The sequence below is a fragment of the Monodelphis domestica genome, chromosome 7 (assembly GCF_027887165.1).
Source record: "Monodelphis domestica isolate mMonDom1 chromosome 7, mMonDom1.pri, whole genome shotgun sequence".
NCBI classification, from domain to species: domain Eukaryota; kingdom Metazoa; phylum Chordata; class Mammalia; order Didelphimorphia; family Didelphidae; genus Monodelphis; species Monodelphis domestica.
In genome coordinates, this window is record NC_077233.1 from 155,506,025 (window position 1) to 155,519,032 (window position 13,008).

Consider the following 13,008-nt stretch of genomic DNA (forward strand, 5'->3'; position numbering starts at 1 on the left):
GGAGAGTTGAAAGAAACAGTTGTTCTAGTTATTCCTATGAGCCAGCCATGCCAGTAGAACAGCCCTCTCAGGGGCTGTTGCAGTAAGCTGTCATTTAACAAATAATGAAAATCTAAATATTGATAATTTTTCCTCCCTAACCCAAGAAAAATGGATCTGGGAGGTTGAGATTATGTGCTAATGTTAACTTGTATTTGCTTTCACAAGAGCCCTTTCTAGACTGGATGTTTTTAGTGATTTTTAAAAAATTTAACTGTCCCACATGGTAATCATCAGAGAACTGAAGCTGCACCAGAGTGCAGAGGAGTTTTTAATTTCAAAGGGTGGCTGAGTACATCCCACTGTGAATTTTATAGCCCCATATCTGTTTGGTGGCAGTGGAATGCCCCTAAGTCTTATCAAAATGTGTCTCTGTATCCCATTGCCTTCCAGCCACACAGACCTGCCACCAGGGTCCTCATCAGTTTTAGCATAAGTACTAACACTGCCCACCCACCCTTTTTTGTTATTGTTCATTATAAAAAAGGAGTAATGTGCAATTAAAAAAAACAAGAAATGATGCTGATAAGCAGGAGAGCAAATAGGACAGTGAAATGCTTTGAATCTATATTATATGAAGGGCATTGTAATTAATAAAATATTCTTGACCCTGAAAAGAGAAGGCTCAGGGAAGACAAGAATAGCTTCAAATATTTAAAGGGCTCTCAAGCAGAGAGGCTTTAGACTCAGTCTTGGAAGGAACTATGAGCAATGGGTAGAAATTGCAAAGAGACAGATTTAGTATACGTATAATGAAAAGAAAATTCTTAACAATTAAAGCTATTCAAAAATTGAATGGATTGAATTCAAGAAGTAGTGGATTCTCTGTCACTGGAGGTCTTCAGGCAAAAAACAGATAACTTGAAGGATGGTTATCATCAGAATTTGTTTTGGGGTATAGATTCAACTAGATGGTCACTGACATCCTTCTAAGACTGAAATTCTGTGAAAACATTTCCAAATCTGGCTAGATTTATCTTTAAGATATTATCTGAAAAAGAATTGCCAAAACAAATGCCAAAGCATAACCAGAAAAATATACTATAATGGCAAACAGATGAATCAAAGAGTTTAAAGGACAGTAAATATAACTCTCCAATTCTAAGAATTTCATTTGTGTCATTTAGCTACCTTTATTTCTTTGAAACAAGAATCTTTTTGAAAGGTAGTAAATATATTTATTTTACAGCTTTGGAGTGAATCAGTAACTATAAAGCAGCAGAAGAATAATATTAAAAAGCAACCAAATAGAAAAGGAATTAAAACCAAAAGGAAGGTATGGGGGACACAAGATTAGTCATATTTTCTAAGATCACCAGATATCTTCCCAAAAGTTTCTATTAGGAATGGAGATTAGTGAAAGAAGAGTAAAATCTTGGGGATAAATGGATAGTGTATCATGAAGCCTGCATAAAGTAAATATAAGAATTACTAACATTAAGAAGGTAGAAATTAGGAGCCCAGAGCATGTTAAATCTGGTCAATTAGGAGTTAATGAAGTTTCAAAGATGAGTTCATCTTTTCTTTCCAAAACCAACTCTCCCTTCCCATTTTTGTCAAGGGGAACACCATTCTTTTCATGTCACATCTTCTTTCTCTTACCCTTTAATACATCTTTCACACAACTGCCAGATTTATTTTCTTTATTCATTATGTTCATTTGCAAATAGAATCATGGGACCACAGTTTAGCCAGACTCCTCTAGTTAGTACTACTCTGATGCCTCCTCATAGTATGGAGGTGACCGTGGGTTTCTGAAAGCTATGCTAATGAAACACAAGTTTTGACAGATCCTACTAAGTTAAAAAGGCTTTAAACCTGAGCCCAGTGACCGACTACATGTACACTGTTCAAAGTTCAGTTGAGTTTAGTTTAAAGAGGCTTATCAACAGCATCAAATAAAAGATGATGAACTTTTAGGCCACCAAAACTCCTGAAGACCATATACAAAATTTTAGAGAGATATTCATTGAAGGGGGTAAGAGCAAAAAATTATAGAGCCTTAAAGTATTGAAGAAATATACATGGTACTGGTCATGCTAGCACTCTGATAAAACCCCTTCAAATAGTTCCTTAATATTTAACAAATAAAGTTCAGAATCCTTAATGGGTCACTCAATTCTTCCCACAATCTGATATTGCTCTCCATATACTCTAGCCCAGTGGTGCCAAACTCAAAAAGAAAGCATCCATAAGAATTCTTGCCAGTGGAATACTGACTTAGAATGCCAAATATTTCAGGTGGTTCTATTTCCTGTAACAAATAAAATTATCTGGAGGATCAACACCAGATTTATAAGCATTTTTTAATGAAGAAAGAGATAAAATTATATTTCAGCCTAATAGATCTGATATTTCATTTGGCTGGATGGCTGAAATCACTACTACCTGACAAAGATCAAGGACCAAGATAAGTCAGACAGCTCAGAAAGCCAAAACCCCAGCCTGGTAGGTACCTGTATGAAAATTGAGAGAACATTTCACTCCCCAGCTGGATTTTAAAAATCTGTCCTTGGCCAATGGCTTTTAAACATTATGCTGTCTACCATTTTGTGGTAATGTTAGGCTGGCTTGTTGACACTAGGGATGCTCACACTGATACCAGGGGATGTCGGGAGATGCCAGCTCAGGCTGTTAGATATGATGTTACTCTATGACACCAATGTCTCATCATTAGGGTGCTGAGGGATAGAGGTATTTTATTTCACATGCCTATTGTATTTTTGTTTGTTACAAAATAAGAACAGATGAATTGTGATCTATGTGATCTATCTTGCATTTTTGTTTTGTTAAAATATTAAATATTCCTAATTAGATTTTAATGTTTTTGGGCCATAGGCCAAGGAGTGTGACAGTCCTGTTCTAGCTAAATCTGACTATTAATCATTCACCACATACAACCTCAAGTTTCTTGCTTTTATGGCTTTTCTCACTGTTTCCTCCACTTCTATTCTGATTGCTGAATTCTTATCCATCTTTAAAGCCCAAATGAAATACCACTTCCTCTGTGAAAATTTTCATAATTTCCCCAGATGGTAATGACCTTTCCATCTTTAGATCTCATAAAATATTGTACTTACATCTTTCTTAATGGATTTATCATGTATAAATAATTATAATTGAAAAAAATACACATGTGACATCTGCTTAGTACATTCTGAGATCTATGATATCAGAGAACATGTTTTAACTAAACTATATATCATTAGCCAGCACCTAGAGTAATAGTGTTATGAATGCTTACTTTAAAGAAAAACTAAATAGATTGCCTTTGCAAGATTCCACAATATCTGCTAGATGGTCCTTTAAAACTACCCTTTTGAGGAAATATGAAAACATATATATAAAGACGTAGTTGCTCCTAGTCCCATACTCTCAAAGAAATCAAAGAATGAGGAAAAGGATATATGTGTACAAAACTATTTCTAACAGTTCTTTTCATGTTAACAAAAATTTGGAAACTAAGAAGGTATCCCCCTATTGGGGAAAGGCCAAACAAATTGTGTATTAGGAATGTAATGGAATTTTACTGTACCATAAGAAATAATGAAATAAACAATTTTGGAGAAAACTAAGATCTTTATGAACTTAAGAATGAAATGAGCAAAAATAGGACAATTTATACAAATGATTACAACATTATAGAGAAAATCAACTTCAAAAGATTTTAGAACTTTGATCAAGTTCATGATAACCTAGGAGTTCATGGGATTGTAAGATTCCTGAGGCCAGGGGCTGTTTGCTTCTTTTTGTGTTTCCAGTACTTTGTTCAGTGTCTGGCACATGGTAGCTAGACTTAATAAATATTGACTGACTGATAAAAATAGGTCACTCCTAACTCTTAAAGATAATGAACTTTAAAAAAGCAGAATGATACATACAATATTTAGATAAGGCTAATGTGAGGATTTGTCTTGCTGGTTTATGAGAAATCAGCATTAAGGAATTTGTTTTTAAATTTAATTTGCCTAAGTTGGGGGAGGGAGGCATGAGAAACGCAAGTTAATTCTAAAAAAATTGTTTCTTGAAATTGTTTTTACATTAAAAGAAAAAAAAGACACATAGTTCCTAGAAATTCAAGATAAAGTTATCTCCAGGGAAAATAAGCCTAAGGAGAATTATCTAAATTCTATTTTCTTGGAAGGACAGAGCTAAAATGGCAGTATAATAGCAGGAGCCTTCTGAATCTCCTTTCAACCAATCATTACAAAGTGTCTCAAAAGGACAGGCATCAAAATGAGACAAATTAAAGGGGGTCTCCCACTGAATACAGCCTTAAAGGTAGGGAAGTATTTGGAGATTCCCATGCTGTATGGGGGCAAAAATACACTTATCTAAGTGCAAGCTGATCACTTCTCCCCTAGGCAACCTACTATGCAAGAGTCAGAGCAAGGGCCAGGCAATCTCTAAATTCTCAGGGGTTGGCTGAAAACACCACAGATTTACCTCTGAGGGCAGTGAAAGGCCTTGGCAATGGGACTTGAGACCCAAGACTGACGAGCTTGGAGCCCAGAAAGCAGAGCACAGAGCATGGGCAAAAGTGAGGCTTGCTATAAGATCAAGGTAAATCAAACCAAAAAATAAATAAGAAGGAAGTATGAAATGTGAATGAAATCTTAGAAAAATTAGTTAACAGATATATGGAGAAAAGTAAATAGGGATAAAAAGAAATATACCTTCTTTTCAGCAGCACATGGTACATTCACAAAGACTGACCATATACTAGGGCATAAAATATTGCAAACAAATTCAGAAAAGCAGAAACAATAAATGTAACTTTTTCAGATCATAATGCAACAAAAATTATCATTAGTAGAGGTACATGGAGAGGCAAATAAAAAATTAATTGGAAATTTAAAAATGTGATTCTCCAAAACTGGTTGATTAAAGAACAATTCATAGAAACAATTAATGATTTCACTGAAGAGACTGACAAAGAGGAAACAATACATGAAAATTTTTGGGATACTGCAAAAGCTATACTCCAGGGAATATTTATATCCCTCAGTGCCCATATTAACAAAAAAGAGAAAGAGGAGGTTAACAAAATGGGTATGTAACTAAAAAAACTAGAAAAAGAATAAATTAAAAACCCTCAGATGAAGACCAAATTAGAAATTTTAAAAAATCAAAGGAGAAGTTAATAAAACTGAAAGTAAAAGGCCTATTGAACTAATAAATAAGACTAGGAACTGGCATTTTGAAAAAAAAAACAACAACAAATAAAATAGATAAAGTACTGGTTAATCTAACTAAAAAAGAAATAAGAAAACCAAATTAACATTATCAAAGATGAAAAGGGCCTCACCTCTAATGAAGAGGAATTAAGGTAATTATTAAGAACTATTTTGCCCAATAATATGGCAATCTAGGTGAAATGGAAGAATATTTACAAAAGTATAAATCGCCTAGATTAACAGAAAAGGAAATAGAATATTTAAATAATCCCATATTAGAAAAAAAAATTGAACAAGCTATCAAAGAACTCCCCAAGAAAAAAAATCAGCAGAATCAGATGGATTCACAAGTGAATTCTATCAAACATTTAAAGATCAATTAATCCCAATACTCTAAAAATTATCTGACAAAATAGGCAAAGAAGGAGTCTTACCAAATTCTTTTTTATGATACAAATATGGTACTGATTCCTAAACTAGGAAGATCAAAAACAGACAAGGAAAACTATAGACCAATATCCATAATGAACATAGATGCAAAAATAATAAATAAAATACTATCTAAAAGGCGACAACAAGTTATCATAAAGATTATTCACTATGACTGGATGGGATTTATACCAGGAATGCAAGGATAGTTTAATATTAGGAAAACCATTCACATAATTGACCATCTCAACAATCAAAGTAGTAGAAATCATATGATTATCTCAATAGATGCAGAAAAAGCCTTTGACAAAATACAATACCCAATCCTATTGAAAACACTAAAAAGTATAGGAATAAAAGGGACTTTCCTCAAAATAATAAACAGTATTTATTTAAAACCATCAGCAAGTATCATCTGTAATGGGGATAAGTTAGATGCCTTCCCAATAAGATCAGGAGTACAGCAGGGATGCCTAGTATCACCACTACTATTTAATATTGTACTAGAAATGCTAGCAATAGCAATTAGAAAAGAAAAAGAAATTGCAGAGATCAAAATACGCAATAAGAAAACTAAACTATCACTCTTTGCAGATGACATGCTGGTATACCTACAGAATCCAAGAAAATCAACTAAAAAACTGGTAGAAACAATCAATAACTTTAGCAAAGTTGCAGGGTACAATATAAATCCACATAAATCATCAGCATCTCTATATGTTCCCAACAAAACTCAGCTACAAGAGTTAGAAAGAGAAACTCCATTTAAAATTACTCTAGACAGGAACTTCCGGACAAGATGGCGGCTTAGAGAAAGCTAAAGTTCAGATCTCCGGAAAACCCTTCCCGACCAATCTCAAACTATAAGCTCCTAAGGCGCCGAAATTCAAAACGATCAACAGCATAGACCCTGGGAATCCTCCTCCTGGACCTGGACCCGGATCAAAAGGTACGGCCCCCCTCAAAAGCCAGAACCTGAGATCACTCGGACCTAAGGGGTAGGAGCGCAGACTCCAAGGCTCCGGGAAGCCGCAGCCCCGCCCCCTTCAGAGAGCAGGGTCATCTGAAACAACAGCAACCCTCAGGGTGGGCAAGACAGCCTCAGGGGCCAGATCCTTCTATCCAAGTCTCAGTGAAAGTCACTGCCCTCGGAGCTCCGGGAAGCCGTGGCCCCTTCCCCGCAGAGAGTGGGGTCCTCTGAAACAACAGCAACCCTCAGGGCTGACAAAACAGCCTCATGGCCAGCTATTCTGAAGGCAACTTCCGGAAAGCAACCCGACACAGTCCAGTCGAGGGGGCACCTTAGCAGCAGGGAAACAGAGAGAACCGGGGGAGAGTGTGGCCCCCTGGTCCGAACCTTCCATTCAGTTCCAGTGAAAGTCATTGCCTTAAGGCATACTCAGTTTAACCCAGGGAAAGCTCATAGAACCAACAATCTGCCCAGGACTAAAGCCTCTGAACACCAGACAGAGATAAGAAAAGCTAATCCCCCCCATTCAGAGATGGCAAACTCCACAGAAGCACAGAAGCCCCAAAATCCCAAGAAAAATAAGAAGAAAGGGGCGACTTTGGACACATTCTACGGAGCCAAAATACAAAATACAAAGGAGATAGAAGACAATACACAAGAAAATGCTCCAAAACCTTCCAAAGGAAATGGAAACTCTCCACAAACCCATGAAGAATTTGAATCAGAAATGACCAAAAAGATGGAAGCCTTCTGGGAGGAAAAGTGGGAAATAATGCAAAAGAAATTCATGCATCTACAAAACTGGTGTGACCAAACTGAAAAGGAAAACCAGGCTTTAAAGGCCAGAATCAGGCAACTGGAAGACAACGATCATGTAAAAGAGCAAGAATTAATAAAGCAAAGACAAAATACCAAGAAATTAGAAGAGAACATAAAATATCTCACTGACAAGGTGACAGATCTGGAAAATAGAGGGAGAAGAGATAATTTAAGAATAATTGGACTTCCAGAAAATCCAGAAATAAACACCAAACTCGACATCGTGATACAAGATATAATCAAAGAAAATTGCCCAGAGATTCTAGAACAAGAGGGTAATACAGCCACTGACAGAGCTCACAGAACACCTTCTACACTAAACCCCCAAAAGACAACTCCCAGGAATGTAATTGCCAAATTCCAAAGCTCTCAAACAAAAGAAAAAATCCTACAGGAAGCCAGAAAAAGACAATTTAGATATGAAGGAATGCCAATCAGGGTCACACAAGACCTTGCAAGTTCTACTCTGAATGATCGTAAGGCATGGAACATGATTTTCAGAAAGGCAAGAGAGCTGGGTCTTCAACCAAGAATCAGCTATCCAGCAAAACTGACTATATACTTCCAAGGGAAAGTAGGGGCATTCAACAAAATAGAAGATTTCCAAGTTTTTGCAAAGAAAAGACCAGAGCTCTGTGGAAAGTTCGATATTGAAAAACAAAGAGCATGGAATACCTGAAAAGGTAAATATGAAGGAAAGGGAAAAGGAGAAAAATGTTATCTTTTTCTTTTACCCAAACTCTCTTCTATAAGGACTACATTTATATCAATCTATGTATACTAACATGTGGGGGAAATGTAATGTGTAAATAGAGGGAAAAGAAAGACCAAATAGAATAATCTTTCTCACACAAAGACTCACAAGGGAAGGGGAGGGCAAGAAAACTCCTATACGAAGGAGAGGAAGAGAGTTTTTACTTAAACCTTACTCTCAGGGAAATCAACTCTGAGAGGGAAGAACATCCAGATCCATTGGGATCGTGAATTCTATCTTACCCAACAAGGGAAGGGAGAAGGGAAAACCAAGGGGGCAGAGAGGAGGGAACACAAAAAAGGGAGGAAAGAAGAGGGGGAAAGGGGAAGGAACAAAAAGGGGGGGACTAGAAAGGGAAACATATCAAGGGAGGGGACAAGGGGGACTGATTTAAGGGAAATCACTGGACTAAAAGGTAGAGCTGAAGAAGAAAGGTTAGAATTAGGGAAGGATATCAAAATGCCAGGGAGTCCACCAGTGACAGTCATAACTTTGAAGTTGAATGGGATGAACTCACCCATAAAACGTAGATGAATAGCAGAATGGATTAGAATCCAAAACCCCATCATATGTTGTCCTCAAGAAACACACATGAGGCAGGTAGACACCCACAAGGTCAGAATTAAAGGATAGAGTAAGACCTTCTGAGCCTCAACTGACAGAAAGAAGGCAGGAGTGGCAATCATGATATCTGATAAAGCCAAAGCAAAAATAGACCTGATCAAAAGGGATAGGGATGGTAATTCTATTTTGTTAAAAGGGACTTTAGATAATGAGGCAATATCAATAATCAACATGTATGCACCAAATAATATAGCACCCACATTTTTAATGGAGAAACTAGGAGAATTGAAGAAAGAAATAGACAGTAAAACCATATTAGTGGGAGACTTAAACCAACCATTATCAAATTTAGATAAATCAAATCAAAAAATAAATAAGAAAGAGGTAAAAGAAGTGAATGAAATCTTAGAAAAATTAGAATGAATAGACACATGGAGAAAAATAAATAGGGATAAAAAGGAATACACCTTCTTCTCAGCACCACATGGCACATTCACAAAGATTGACCATACATTAGGTCACAAAAACATGACACACAAATGCAGAAAAGCAGAAATAATAAATGCACCCTTTTCAGATCACAAGGCAATAAAAATAATGATCAGTAATGGTACATGGAAAACCAAATCAAAAACTAATTGGAAATTAAACAATATGATACTCCAAAATCGTTTAGTTAGAGAAGAAATCATAGAAACAATTAATAATTTCACCGAGGAAAATGACAATGGCGAGACATCCTTTCAAACCTTTTGGGATGCAGCCAAAGAGGTAATCAGAGATAAATTCATATCCCTGAGTGCATATATTAACAAACTAGGGAGAGCAGAGATCAATCAATTGGAAATGCAAATAAAAAAACTCGAAAGTGATCAAATTAAAAACCCCCAGCAGAAAACCAAACTAGAAATTCTAAAAATTAAGGGAGAAATTAATAAAATCGAAAGTGATAGAACTATTGATTTAATAAATAAGAAAAGAAGCTGGTACTTTGAAAAAACAAACAAAATAGACAAAGTACTGGTCAATCTAATTAAAAGAAGGAAAGAAGAAAAGCAAATTTACAGCAGCAAAGAAGAAAAGGGGGACATCACCTCCAATGAAGAGGAAATTAAGGCAATCATTAAAAATTACTATGCCCAATTATATGGCAATAAATACACCAATTTAGGTGATATGGATGAATATATACAAAAATACAAACTGCCTAACCTAACAGAAGAAGAAATAGAATTCTTAAATAATCCCATATCAGAAAATGAAATCCAACAGGCCATCAAAGAACTTCCTAAGGAAAAATCCCCAGGGCCTGATGGATTCACTAGTGAATTCTATCAAACATTCAGAGAACAGTTAATCCCAATACTATACAAACTATTTGACATAATAAGCAAAGAGGGAGTTCTACCAAACTCCTTTTACAACACAAACATGGTACTGATTCCAAAACCAGGCTGGTCAAAAACAGAGAAAGAAAACTATCGACCAATCTCCCTAATGAATATAGATGCACAAATCTTAAATAGGATACTAGCAAAAAGACTCCAGCAAGTGATCAGAAGGATCATTCACCATGATCAAGTAGGATTTATACCAGGGATGCAGGGCTGGTTCAACATTAGGAAAACCATCCACATCATTGACCACATCAACAAGCAAACCAGCAAGAACCACATGATTATCTCAATAGACGCAGAAAAAGCATTTGATAAAATACAACACCCATTCCTATTAAAAACACTAGAAAGCATAGGAATAGAAGGGTCATTCCTAAAAATAATAAACAGCATATATCTAAAACCATCAGCTAATATCATCTGCAATGGGGATAAACTAGACGCATTCCCAATAAGATCAGGAGTGAAACAAGGATGCCCATTATTATCACCTCTACTATTTGACATTGTACTAGAAACACTAGCAGTAGCAATTAGAGAAGAATAAGAAATTGAAGGCATCAAAATAGGCAAGGTGGAGACTAAGTTATCACTCTTTGCAGATGACATGATGGTCTACTTAAAGAATCCTAGAGATTCAACCAAAAAGCTAATTGAAATAATCAACAACTTTAGCAAAGTTGCAGGATACAAAATAAACCCACATAAATCATCAGCTTTTCTATATATCTCCAACACAGCTCAGCAGCAAGAACTAGAAAGAGAAATCCCATTCAAAATCACCTTAGACAAAATAAAATGCCTAGGAATCTACCTCCCAAGACGAACAGGAACTATATGAACACAACTACAAAACACTCTCCACACAACTAAAACTAGACTTGAGCAATTGGAAAAACATTAACTGCTCATGGATAGGACGAGCCAATATAATAAAAATGACCATCCTACCCAAACTTATTTATCTATTTAGTGCCATACCCATTGAACTACCAAAATACTTCTTCACTGATTTAGAAAAAACCATAACAAAGTTCACTTGGAAGAACAAAAGATCAAGGATATCCAGGGAAATTATGAAAAAAAACACATATGACAGGGGCCTTGCAGTCCCTGACCTTAAACTATATTACAAAGCAGCAGTCATCAAAACAATTTGGTACTGGCTAAGAAACAGAAAGGAAGATCAGTGGAATAGACTGGGGGAAAGCGACCTCAGCCAGACAGTATATGATAAACCCAAAGATCCCAGCTTTGGGGACAAAAATCCACTATTTGATAAAAACTGCTGGGAAAATTGGAAGACAGTGTGGGAGAGACTAGGAATAGATCAACACCTCACACCCTACACCAAGATAAATTCATAATGGGTGAGTGACTTAAACATAAAGAAGGAAACCATAAGTAAATTGGGTAAACACAGAATAGTATATATGTCAGACCTTTGGGAGGGGAAAGACTTTAAAACCAAGCAAGACAGAAAGAATCACAAAATGTAAAATAAATAATTTTGACTACATCAAATTAAAAAGCTTTTGCACAAACAAAACCAATGTAACTAAAATCAGAAGGGAAACAGAAACTGGGAAAAAATCTTCATAGAAACCTCTGACAAAGGTTTAATTACTCAAATTTATAAAGAGCTAAATCAACTGTACAAAAAATCAAGCCATTCTCCAATTGATAAATGGGCAAGGGACATGGATAGGCAGTTCTCAGATAAAGAAATCAAAACTATTAATAAGCACATGAAGAAGTGTTCTAAATCTCTTATAATCAGAGAGATGCAAATAAAAACAACTCTGAGGTATCACCTTACACCTAGCAGATTGGCTAACATAACAGCAAAGGAAAGTAATGAATGCTGGAGGGGATGTGGCAAAGTAGGGACATTAATTCATTGCTGGTGGAGTTGTGAACTGATCCAACCATTCTGGAGGGCAATTTGGAACTATGTGCAAAGGGCGACAAAAGAATATCTACCCTTTGATCCAGCCATAGCACTGCTGGGTCTGTACTCCAAAGAGATAATGGACAAAAAGACTTGTACAAAAATATTCATAGCTGCGCTCTTTGTGGTGGCCAAAAACTGGAAAACGAGGGGATGCCCATCAATTGGGGAATGGCTGAGCAAATTGTGGTATATGTTGGTGATAGAATACTATTGTACTAAAAGGAATAATAAAGTAATAATCTCCAGGAACTGATGCAGAGCGAGAGGAGCAGAACCAGGAGAACATTGTACACAGAGACAAACACACTGTGGTATAGTCGAACGTAATGGACTTCTCCATTAGTGGCGGTGTAATGTCCCTGAACAATTTGCAGGGATCTAGGAGAAAAAAACACTATTCATAAGCAAAGGATAAACTATGGGAGTAGAAACACCGAGGAAAAGCAACTGCCTGAATACAGCGGTTGAGGGGACATGACAGAGGAGAGACTCTAAATGAACACTCTAATGCAAATATTATCAACATAGCAATGGGTTCAAATCAAGAAAACATGTAATGCCCTGTGGATTTACGTGCCGGCTTTGGGGGTAGGGGGGAGGAAAAGAAAATGATCTATGTCTTTAATGAATAATGCTTGGAAATGATCAAATTAAATATTAAAAACAATTCAAAACAAACAAAAAAAAAGAATGATACATAATATAATGTGTTTTGCATAGATGTATCTTCTTAGTTAAGTAACTTTGTTCCTTTTTCATTGTTGTAAGCAGGAGACAAATTCTTATTGGAGCTATTACCTTTATATATGGGGCTTTTTCATCATTGCTTTTGCAGTGCTTATTTCTGTTGTAACTTGTACTCTCGTGATTTTCATTTGTGTTATTATATGCAGTGCTTTCACATT

At 36.1% G+C, this 13,008-nt stretch overlaps 1 protein-coding gene across 10 annotated transcripts in view; it reads right to left on the reverse strand.

Annotated features, from left to right (window-relative positions):
- The window catches only part of STX17 (syntaxin 17), a 133,259-nt gene that overhangs the window by 93,440 nt on the left and 26,811 nt on the right, over positions 1 to 13,008 (reverse strand). The gene's annotated exons all lie outside the window — the stretch shown is intronic.